This window comes from Silene latifolia, chromosome 7 (assembly GCF_048544455.1).
Source record: "Silene latifolia isolate original U9 population chromosome 7, ASM4854445v1, whole genome shotgun sequence".
Taxonomy (NCBI): domain Eukaryota; kingdom Viridiplantae; phylum Streptophyta; class Magnoliopsida; order Caryophyllales; family Caryophyllaceae; genus Silene; species Silene latifolia.
Genome location: NC_133532.1, coordinates 84,271,167 through 84,283,761, shown reverse-complemented (window position 1 = coordinate 84,283,761; position 12,595 = coordinate 84,271,167).

Sequence of the window (12,595 nt, the reverse complement as noted above, 5' to 3'; positions counted from 1 at the left end):
TTTTGCTATATGTTTTTGCTATGTGATTTTCTACATGAATTTCGGCAGTATAACGGCGCAAACCGTCACATGCCAAACCTGTTTTTCAAAGCTAACCTGCATATACAGCACACCCAGCAGCAAAGACACGCAGACCACCATATATACAACAAAAAATGCAAAGATATACATCAAGATACGGACTCCTGCCCAATGTGACATCCAAAAATGTACAAATGTACAAACAGTCAGCAAACTAGTCCTGACGACCCCCCAGCTCAGCCACTGTCGCCTCAAGGGCAGTGATCTCAGCATCTCTGGCCTCGAGCTCTCTCAGCAAACGGGCCGTCTCCTCCTGGGACTGCGCCAGCTCACGCTCCAAGCGACGCTCCCTCTACACAGAAAAATGGAGTGATACTTCACTTCACTTCACAAAATTAAAAGTGATAATAAAATAAAAGAAAGGGTACGAAAGGTTCATACCTGCCTCCCAGAGCCACCTATGAGGGCCTCAATGGCTGTAGCTCGCAGTCGGTTGGCCATCCTCCACAGCTCCACGTGCCTGGACGGTGCCACCTTCATTCAAATACGGAGAAGGTTCAAGCAAATGCATTCCTATGTAATAAAGCATAAAAATCCAAAGACATCCAAAGCTGGGGGCTTACCTTCCTCAGGACATGCTGCCACTCGTCCAAGCCAGCGTCAGTCACCGCTTCGCTGAAATCCTGGATCTATGAGATCACCGTCATGCCCGCCGAGTCAGTGTACTCTAACGTCTCTGGAAAAGCTGGGGCTCAACGCCCGCCACCTCGATCTCCTGCAAAACTCAAGTGGTTCATTTATTTGCTGATCATTCATCATTTATCAGATTTATCAAAGACAAGTAAACGGTGATACACTTACCACGATCGGCCAGTACGCTAGCCTCCGGCGAACAAACTAAGCGTACTCCTCGCCATGAAGAAGAAGGGCATCACCACTCGCACCGGCCAGGTCCGCTGTCCTCTCAGCCTCTGAAGGCTCCCTAAACATCGTCTATGGAGGGTCGATGGGAACCGTAAAAGTGTCACGAGAGCACTGCCGAGTAAAACGCTCACCCAAGTACCACACAGGCCCCATGAGCGTCGTCAACAGCAACCGACTCGAACTCCGGGGACCTCAGCCACAAAGGCTGGAGCCCCAAAGTAGCTCTCCCAAGGCCAGGACACCCACTAAAGCAAGAAAATGAGCGGTCATTCCTATGATCGTCTCTAAGTAAGGAAAAGATAAATTGAAGATCAAAGACACTTACACTGTCTAAACTCAGGGCATTCACGCCCCTCCGACAAACATCATAAGAAGACCGCTGGCTCTTCTGACGACACACTATCCAGTCCCTCACGACGGGGTATGCCCTCGGTACGTCGGCCGCCCTCGTGGGCGCGAAGCCAGGAAAGTAAGAGTACACCCACGCCTGCAGGAAAATAATAATGATTATTAATCGTTTTCTACAAAAATGATATTTCATATTCATATTTATAAAAAATGATTTTTCGTATTTTCAAGGAAGGTTGATACCTCCAAGAGAAGTCCAGGACCAACAGAGGCAGGAGAAGTCCCTTCTCCATCAGCTCCGGACGTACCATGGCCCTCATGTAGTGCGTGAGGACCGCAAAACTAGGAGTAACCCAGTCCCAGCGATCTAGGCTACTCAAGTCAGAAATAAACGGAAGAAGCTTCTTCGATAGCCTCTCCCCCTTGTCTCCGAGGTAAATCGAAGACAAGAAACACCACAACCACAAACGAGCCCGCTGTTCAGCCGAACAAGGTGGTGGAGGCACCATGCGTCCATCCATCCTCACTCTTGCCGGAACCCTGCCTCCGAAGTAGTCCCTGACGTAGGTACTCGACACCAAACTTGGGCCGCACCCATAGTCAGGTTCCAGCCGATCAGACTCCTCGCCTCGGCCGAGTCTACTCTCATGGCCGTCAATGGCCACAACAATGGCTCCTCTCCACACGGCAGACCCGAGATCATGCCGTAGTCCTCCAAGGTGACCCTGATCTCTCCAACAGGCATATGGAAAGTCGAGGTCGTATCCCAGAACCGATCAAGAAAGGCTCGAATCAGGCTGAGGTTAGCCCGAATCTTCCTCTGTTCGATCTCCCTCCAGCCTTGTACCAAGGCACCAAAGGCTCCCTGCTCGATGATAGCCTTCTCCTCCTCCGACAGCTTCCCGAAGGCATCCATCATCGTCCTGTAACCAGAAAAGGACCTCATGTTCCCGGCCTCCTGCGTCAATTCAAAAGAAAGCTTTCTTAAGCATAGAAGTGTGCAAGAAGAAAATAAATAAGGAATGACAAGCTGAAGGCTTACCATGCTCCTCGCCGTCTTGTACGACAAGTGGCTCTCCGCTGCCCAAATGAGATGTCTACCATCCTATTTCTTGGCCCACTCAAGCGTTTATGCGAGCTAACGGCTGCCTCGTCCCACATTGGCCCTCCGTACGGCCTCCTCCTCTATATCCTCCTTCATATCCTAGGTCGCTACCGTAGCGGTAGAAGGGCCAACGTCGGTGTCCATGAGGTCTCTCCCCGTCGTAGAAGGAATATCCTCTGCAAAATCGAAGTAAACAGAAAAGCTAAGCATTTTCAAAGTGATGTCGAGCATTTTTCAAGCGTTTTCAAGCGTTTCAAGCTTCTAAAAGCCGCCTTTCTAGCCATCTTTGGCCATATTTTCCAAGCCCAGCCACACATGTGGTAGGTTAAGTCAAGACGAATCTAAGTTCAAGCCTAGTTGCGGGTTTGAGTCAAAAATTCGGCAGCATTTCGCTACAATATCAATTATGCCACACAAAAGTGTCCCGGAGAAGCTGTCACAAATTGAAAATACGGCATGATAGCAAGTTTATCCATTACTCAAGGGTTCCAAAACATCAAGTTTCATCAAAAATGGGCTAGTATAGGGCCATTTTCGAAGGGTTTTACGTTTTAGCAGAGAAACCGTCACATTTCGCGCTCAAATCCTCAATACATGACGAAAATTCGAAAAGGATAAGTGGTTGTGTTCCTAACATGGTCAATTACTCATTTCTAATGTCAATTTCATGAGACAAATCCATTTGGGACGAAAGCCCCACGAAATAAATGGGTATGTAAACCCTAATTTTAGACCAAAAATCAAGGCTCAATTGCAAAATAAAGCGAGTACAAGACACAGACCTCGATCAGTCATTGTCTATGGCAAGATTTGATCAAGTTTTGACGGAATTTGGTTAAGTTTTTGTGAAGAAATGAAATGTTTTGTGTTTTGAAATGAAAAACAAAACACGGCTTAAGTCGGGTTTTTACCCAGACAGGGGTGAGCTTTGGAAATGACGCAGCACTTGCTGCGCCTCTTCCAAAAGTCGCAGCTTTTGCTGCGCCTCTTCCTCAGCGAGTTTTCTCAGAAGTTCGTTCTAAGTTCGTTATTTGTGAGCTCGGGTTTCATGCGCTTCTTCCTCAATAAATGGCTCCTTTTTGGGTGTTCTCTTCGTCCGAATCGGCATTATCTCTTCAGCAGACTACAGGCAACCACGACATTTTAGTTCCCCAGCGAGAATTCATGATCACTAAATACAGTTCATGGGTTTCTCCTCTTTATCGGAATTTCGCTTACGACGACCCGAGCGGATTTTCTCCTCAGCGGTGCCAAGGACGCGCCGTTGTCGTTTAGACACCTTTTCCTCAGCGATGCCAAGGGTATGTCGTTGTCGATCTATTATTTTCTCCTCAGCAGTGCCAAGGACACGCCGTTGTCGATCAACACCTTTATTTTCCTCAGCGATGCCAAGGGTGTGTCGTTGTCGATTTATTTTCTCTTCAACAGTGCTAGGGACGCGCCGTTGTCGACTCAACATATGATTCTTCCCCATGGATTTTAAGATAAAATTCTCCGAAGAATGCCTTCAAGAATCCCTGTAACCCCTAATGCCTTCAGACACCAAGTTATCTTCAGACCAAAGAGTTTTGCCGAAGCGCCTTCGGTTTCATTTCACCCAGGAATGTCTCAGGTATGGTTTCTTCTTATGGCTGGCGAGCTTCCTTACGTAGTCTAATGAACTTTAAACGACCCTCCCTGATAGTCTACAGTCTCTAAAATGTTCCCGACGACAAGTCCTTGGTTCAGACCCCTTGAGCCGCCTCGCGTCGCCATAGTCGTCAGGTTGTAATCTTTGATTGACCTGATGGCTATACTTTGAATTTCGCCTTGTCTAAGCCTCATTCAAAGTGGAGACTCTGTAGATACCTCATTTCTATACCTCCCGCCAACCACCCAAGGATTATTTGGCCGCATGTTTGATACGTGGAACGATTTTGTGGCAGTCTGTAAGTTCATCGACAAGTGATAGCTCAAACACTCGAGTCAACTCCTTAGTCATCATCTACGCACCGATACGGTCGTTTTGATGGTAATTAGAGTTCATTTGGGGTCCGGGTCAAAAACCGCTTCATTTTCTAAAAACCGTTTAAATGCCGAGTCGGAATATTCCGAAATGTTCTAGAATTATCTGGATATTTATTCCTAAAATTAAAATTAATATTTTAAGTAAATATCTTCCGTATATTGTGTTTTATGGAATAAGGAAGTGTATATCTACCGAAGTTCCATAATAAAACGCGGAAATCTTTCTTGCTGAGGAGGAAACCTCTGGGGAAAGGATGCAACAGGTGTTGCGCCTCTTCCAAGGATCACAGTAGTTGCTGCGCCTCTTCTCCAGCCCTTTTTTTTTCACGTTTTCCAGAATATTTCCGTGATTTGTTTCCAAATCTGTGTCATTCCTAAACTCCTCCATATGTTTAGTATAAATAGAGGCCTTCGGCCTCCATATTTGGCGCGCGAGTGTTCCGCCCCTTCTCTTCTCTCTTTGCATTCTAGACTATGCTATTGCTTTCGACGCCTACGTACTTGATCAATCGACCACGTAAGCTCAGATCTTTCTGAGTCCCAGTCACGTTGCATAGACCGACCAATTTGACCAACTCCACCTTTAATCAACCTAATCAATTTACTAAATCCTCTAACGAGGGCACTTTCCACGCATATTCGGGTCGAGCAATCACTAAACGATAACTTTAGTCAATCTCGTTTCGTCAAACATGTAAGTCTGAGGGTGTAAAATCCCATTTTATTATTGTACCTTTTTATTTTATATCAATTAATGTAGGTTTATATCAAGAGCACGTTCGAAAACCGATTTAAAATCCATCTTTTAAAACCGTTTTTATAAAACAGCAGAGGCTAGACGTCGAGAAGAAACGCAGCAGCAGCTGCGCCTCGTTGAAGGATCGCAGCTCTGCTGCGCCTCTTCCAAGGGATGCTTGCTACTCCTGCTCTTCTTCTTCTTCCTCGACTTCCTGCAAGTTTCTCTTTCTTTCGTTTTTCTTTGTTTTCTCTGTTGTTTCAGTACATAAATCATGTTTTAACAATTCCTTTTTTATTTCAATGCTTAATTCGTCCTTAATCCCGAGTAATTCAATACTTGCGGGTTTTCGCCGTTTTAATTCAAACCGATTCTTCTGGGTTTCGACTTCTTCTTGTCGAGGTTCTGGAATCCTAATTTGATACATAAGTTTTCTTAGTTGTCCAATTTCGTTAATTTAATCTCAAGTTTCGTTCTTTTTGTAATTCCGACACGAGTTCATCGTATTTATGTAAATCATTATAAATTCTCGTTTTTTATTCGTTTATGACTTGCCCAGATGCATGTAATCAATTAATGCACTTCAATTCGAGTCTAAAATTGATAATCCATCCTAAATTTACCAATGAACGATAACAATGTTGCGGTTCTGACTTCACAGCCAGAACCCAGCTCTAGAACAGACGCAGGGAGTGCTGCACCTCTTCCAGAGGACGCAGCAGATGCTGCACCTATTCTGAGCTGGTTTCTGTCTCTGAACCTCTTTCTCGCTTTGATGTAGCTCCTAATTACGGTTAAAATCAACTATTATTCGTATTACCACCTTTAATCTGACGTATTTTCGTATTTTAATTTCAATTTTCTTTTTTACTTTTATTTTCCTCTTCGAAATCCCGTTTTCGAGCGTGCTTTTGACGTAGATCAAATAAACATGTAATATTTGTAATTTTTATTATTGTAATTTATTTATCGTAATTATTATTATGTATGATTTATTTACTTGGCATTCACATGTAATTTAATCTAACATCTACTTCGACCCATATTGTTTGCTAAACACGTGTTAACCGACATAGTCTAATTTCACATGCTATGATCAATCTATGTTTGTTGCATTGCATGAATGACATCGACGACATATCAAATATGAACAATTTCCCTAATCATTAGTAAAGGTCGCTATCGAGGCGGGCAGGATTAGGTGTTCGAATTAAAGAGCTTCCTAATACGTACCCTCACCCCTTACTCAGTTATCTCTGGACATCCGTGTCCATTGGCATCTCGAGAGTCATTCTAGACATGGAATGCTAAGGGTAACGAGTTTGTAGTGTTTATGTCATTACTTTTTGTCTTGACGTGGCACGAGTATTCGAACGGTTTCCAATTTTTCCACAATAAATTGGTGGCGACTCCACAAATGCAGGTTCATTCAACCTTTCACCGGTTTCAATGTCTCACCAATCGGTAACGGCCCATGACGTGCTTTGGCAAACCAAGGTTCCGTGGGAGCAGTGCCGCCTCCTCCAAACCAACGCGCGGGTGCGCGCGGCGCGGGTGGCATATGTCCACAACGACTTTAATCATGCTGTGATATTTGACCTGCCTAACAAAGATGTTAATCGGGAACTCCATTCCGTGGCTGACCTTTTACTTTTAAATGTTAATGGGAAAAAGGGTAGCTTATCATTTTAACCCTTTAGGCTTAGACAAGAAAGGTAAGAAACCTTTCCTAGTTAATGATGTGGTTGATAAGTTTGCAATCCGTGTTGGATTGAATGAAGCGTCTTGTAGTATAGCTCATGTTTCTCCTACTCAAGCAGAAGTTACAGGTCATGTTTCTCCTCCTCAAGCTGAAGTTATATCTAGTTCCGCTGTTATTATTGATTCCGAAATCCCAAATGTGACTGGTTCCTTGTTTGCGGCCACCGGTTCAGACATTATTCTAGACTCTGAAAACCTTAATGAGGCTTCTCCCGCTTTGCCAGCTAAGGAGGATTGTATTCCCTCTACAAATTACTCCTTATCCAACAAAAAACATCCTAAAAATAATTTGCGTTTGTCGTCCCAAGATTATGAGAATTTGTTACTCGGGAGGGATATCCTTTTTTTTCCATCCAAGATCTTTGTCATCCTTGAGGGTTCGTCCCCTCATCTCTACAAATTCTATTTCGACGGGAACTCCCCATGAAGCAATTTCAAAGGAAGCAGCAGTTCCCATTCCTTATCCTTTACATGAAGTGCGCTATCAGCATTCACATTTGCATTTGGGGCCTGAGAGTAATCAGTTGGGTCATGAGGAGGCTGTTTCGCATGTTGCTAAGAAGAAACGGCTTTCGTCTGAGTCCTCTCTGAATAGTAAATTATCCATGGTTCAGTTTCAGTTTGCTGCACTTAAGGAGAACTCCTTGAGCAAGAAGTGTTGTCGCAAGGTGGAGCATTCCATTCACCGGGGTCGAATGGTTAAGTTTGGTCCGAATTCGAGGAAGAGATCGTTGGGTTTTGTTGACAATTTACCCTTTTTTTGCAGGTACACAGAAAAAGTCGTTGCTGCTAAGAGTTCTAAAAGAAAGGAGGTTGACTTGCTCCAGTTCGCGAACTATTATCATCCACCTTTTAAGAAATGTCGTCTTTCAATTTCAGTTAGTTTCGCTTGTACTTTTAGCCCGGCTAATTCCGTTTCTAGTACGTCGTTTAGGGGTATCTAATTCCCCTATGTTTGTATGATAATCGAATACTATGTAATCTCTTTTTTAATAGTTTATATAAGAGTACACGTTTGTCTAAAAAAAAAGACTAAACTGCTGAAATTATGTAGTCGCTCATATTTGGACTATCTTGCCGTAACCAATTGGAGTGAACATGAGTTAACCACTTTACACTATGAGAATGACCTATACTATGCGTGCCAAAAAAAGAATGACCTATATTATTCTTTTTTTTTTTTCCAATTAAGAACCCCAACTATTAAAGTTTACAGTTAAAGAACCCATATCCCATAATCGTTAGTTCTTAGGTTCTGTTCTTTTGAACTTTTCTTTACTTAATTTAAGTTAAGTTCAGCAAAAATATGTTATGTTCAGAAAAGTCCAGCAAAAATAAGTTAAGTTCAGCAAAAATAAGTTAAGTTAAGTTCGGCAAAAATAAGTTCAGAAAAGTTAAGCAAAAATAAGTTAAGTTCAGCAAAAATAAGTAAGTTAAGTTCAGTAAAATTAAGTTCAGAAAAGATAAGTTAAGTTAACTGTAAAACTCACACCCGTTTTATAGTATTGACGAGTTTTGAAAAAGTTACGATTTTCACAAATTCTCTTGTACGACCGTCGCATGTGCGACCTTTTTTTTTAAATAGTGACCAATTGCATAAGATAATTACTATTTACCCAAAAGTGGTCACTATTAACCAAAAAGTGGTCACATTTTGCAAAAATACACGGGATAAGACCGTTCATTACATAGGATAATTCTCATACGACTTTTATTAAAATCGAAGCAAAAAACAAAACATTAATTATTTACTCTAAACATTATACTTTATAAAAAAAAAAAAAAAAACGAAATTGCATACTGTCTCATTGAATACTCCCAAGTCCCACCCAACTCTCACCTTACTCTTTCTCCTCACAAATTGTCCCAAAATTAAAAACATAAATTGTCCCAGAATTACTATTACTATTAAGTTAAGTTCACAAAAGTTAAGCTTCTATAAATTAAGTTCAGGAAAGTTAAGCAAAAATAAGTTAAGTTCAACAAATATAAGTTAAGTTAAGTTAAGCAAAAATAAGTTAAGTTCAGCAAAAATAAGTTCAGAAAAGTTCAGAAAAAATAAGTTAAGTTAAGTTAAGCAAAAATAAGTTCAAAAGAACAGGGCTTTAGTTCTTAAATTATCTTTGTTTTCTCATCTCCTAATTATCATAAAATAAAATTAAAAATATTTTGCGTTTACTCCCTCCAATTCAATCCAAACTACTCATTTGATTTTTCACGGTATACGAGACGACACTTTGACCACGTTTTTCTTCATTTATATATTACTTTTTTGTGTCGAAATTATAATTTTCCGAAACCTCTTTTTATAACAAACATAAATATGTCAATTTTACGTATGAATTTTAAAAATTTGATTAATATAATCGATGTCAAAATTTAACAAGGTTGACTTTAAAAAGTGAGTGGATAGTTTGGATTGGACTGAAGGAAGTATTATTTATTTTTGTTTTGTACATATCTAATTCTCATTTTCCTTACCTGGATTCCCTCACGCATACGCTCTTCATCAAAATTAAATTATTGGAAAATTCACATGATACCCCTAAAGTTTGTCATTTTGTACGTGGTATCCAACTTTTTAAGTTTGTGCACATAATACGCTTGAGGTTTAATTTTCAAGTACGATATGCCCTTTTGACCGTTTTTAAAATCTTCAATTGAGCATAAATCGTAGACTATATATCGAAATTGGCCATTTTTTTTTTAAATTGATCAACTCTTCGAGAGCTATAATTTGATGAAAGAAAAAAAAGGTCATTCGTAAATTGAACATCGAAATTATGGTCGATTTGAGGTTTTCGGGGAAAAAACCCTAGAAAATACCAGTCGACAATTTTTTTTTCCTTAAATCGTAGATTATGACAAGATAATCATTTTAGAAAAAATAAATTGACCGATTTCAAATTCGGATGTAGGTGTTATGCTCAATTGAAATTTTTAATAGCGACTAATTATTTCTCTCTAAATTCAAGGTCTTTGATTCACATGACACTATGACAGCAAACAAAAGAAAGAGCAGCACTACCACTCTTGGACTATGATTCACTCATCAAAATAAATTTTCTTATGATAAGAACTCTGCCTAAGGGAGAGGTGTACTTGTAAACCAATTTTGGTGGACTAAGTTTTTTATTAGAAAGCACAATATTAAAAACAAGTTTTGTTAGTCACAAATTCTAATTGAAGAGCGGCACTATCCGTCACAAGCTGAAGACGGATAGTGCCCCTCTCACAAAATGCAAGTGGCGCTATCCATGGGGTGCTTCATTTTCCCCTCACTTGCCCTCCCACTTGCCTTATTGTAAGAGGGACACTATCCGTCTTCAGCTTGTGACGGACAGTGTCCGTCACAAACAAGACGCTTTGTAATAGTTATCGTGGTTTAATCTCGCGAACTTCAGTATACATTCTTAAAATCCGGTAAGATGCAGACTTGTTAATCTGAAGTCTGAACGTTGATAACTTGGTCGCGAATCGGTGCCACAGTTGATCTTAGAACTACAGTGAGTAACCTTGAACTCAAACTAATATTGGAAAAGATGAAACTAATTAATAGAGCAATTAGTTAGCAAGTAATATGAAGAACATTTGTCAAGAGTAGATGAATAATTCTATCAAAGATAAATTTTAAGAGCAGGATAGCAGAGGTGGAGAATGGATAGAAAATTTTAAGTGGAAAATTTTCAATAGTTAAGTCCTTCTCTGTGTTTTTCTTATTAATTTGGGGTAACTGAAAAATATTAAGTGATTGCACAACTTCTGTCCTTGAGGTTTTAAGGTACTCAATTTCGATACTATCCATTATCCAATAACGCACTGTCATTACCTGAATTTGTGATAAAAATTACAGCAAAAACAAAACAAGATTCTAATTCCTGTAGACACCTCAAAATGTCTACCTAGCCTTAAGGGTACCCGATGATGAGGCTAATATTTAATGACTAAATGAAAATTGACGACGTTAAAATTAAAGGCTATTTACGCTTATTTCCCATAAATCACTCAAAATGACACAAAACCATCTCGGCGCTTTTCATTTTCTTTAATTTCACCTTGATAATTATATTCTCGAGTAACGGAGTAATGGTGTATCATCCGCCTAATACGGATTGGGTTTATATTATAGTGGCCTCAAATATGTTCATTAAATCGGATTTATATACTTGCAATACAAATAAGCCCAATAATCGAAGGCAACCTACCTTGTTACTTCGTACTAATTAGAGTACTCCGAATAAATGGGCCTAAAACCAATATAAGACCGAGGACAAATAATTCAGTTATTTGGCTGTGTGAGAATGGACGTTGCTTACGTAGCCATTATTATTTGGTAATAATTCAAGTTGAGTCAAAGACTCTAAGTGAAAGCCCGTAACTTTCATGAAGATACGAAACTGGTGATACACATACAATTGTTAATTGTTATACGAGCAAACTTTAAATAGCAAGTAAAGTGGAAAAGCACAAAACAACCAGTTCATATATTTTCTCGTACTAGCAGAAGGACTCTACACACCATTGAGTAAATTATTGGTTTCTTAATAGAAAAGAAAAGAAGTATTCTACTACAAGACTAGTATGCCAGCATGTCAAAGAGAAAATATTATAGCTTTATCAAGTTTCGATGAGTGCAGGGAACTAAGGATCGCAGTATATAAATAGATGATCAAGGGATCATAAAAAGGGGAACATACGGACAAAAAATACAAACAGACAAAGAATACAAAAACTAGCGAGAGCACGAGAGACATACACACAAATAAACGATGCATACACAAATCAAAGACCAAATCCAGTAATTCTATACTCAAATTATCCGTCTCAAATATACTATCCTATTTTCAAATCAAACCATTCACATAAATCATCCCAGTTTCATATAAGCGCATAAGAGCCGTTAATTTACGACAAAATCGAAATTCATTCATAGTCAACATCCACATAGGCCTGAGAGTACCGACATCAAATAAGTTTTTTCTTTACTGTTTCTTTTTTTTTTATTTTTTTTATTTAATTCTTTTATTTTGGCTTTTATTTATTTTGTCTATTTTATTATATTTACTAACCAAGTTAATTTGTCCTTGTCTCAGATTTATATCGTCTTGTGTATAAAATTGTATAATTAACCTTTCTTTTCGTTAAATTCGTCAAATATATAATATTACAAATAAATAGTAGAGGCCGTCGGTTTGATGGGCGATCCGGGTGCCTAACACCTTCCCTGATCGTACCTTTACCCCCGAATCCGCAATCTTTGGTTGAGAATAGGAGTGACGGATCGAGTCCCATCTGGGGATCAAAAGGGGTCTTTTCCGTTAACTTTATTTTTGTATGTTTTTTATAAAATATACTGGCGACTCCACCTATTTACTTATATATTTCAAAAAGGAGATTTTTTTTTCAGGGATGCTGGGGATCTAATAAGAGCATGTACTATAGAGAGGAGGTTTTTATCCTCTTATTTTTGTTTTTCCCCTCTATTTTTTTGACACCTCAATTACTTTTTATCCATCTCATTTTTCAACATTTACATCCTCTTCCTCTATTTTTCTACAATAGAGAGGAAGTCTCATTCTTCCTCTTAAATTAACCATTACACATAAACCTTCAATATTAAGAAAAAAATATAAGAAATTAGATATAATTGATTGGTTAAAGGGCACAAGGGCCAATGTACTCTTTCCTCTAAA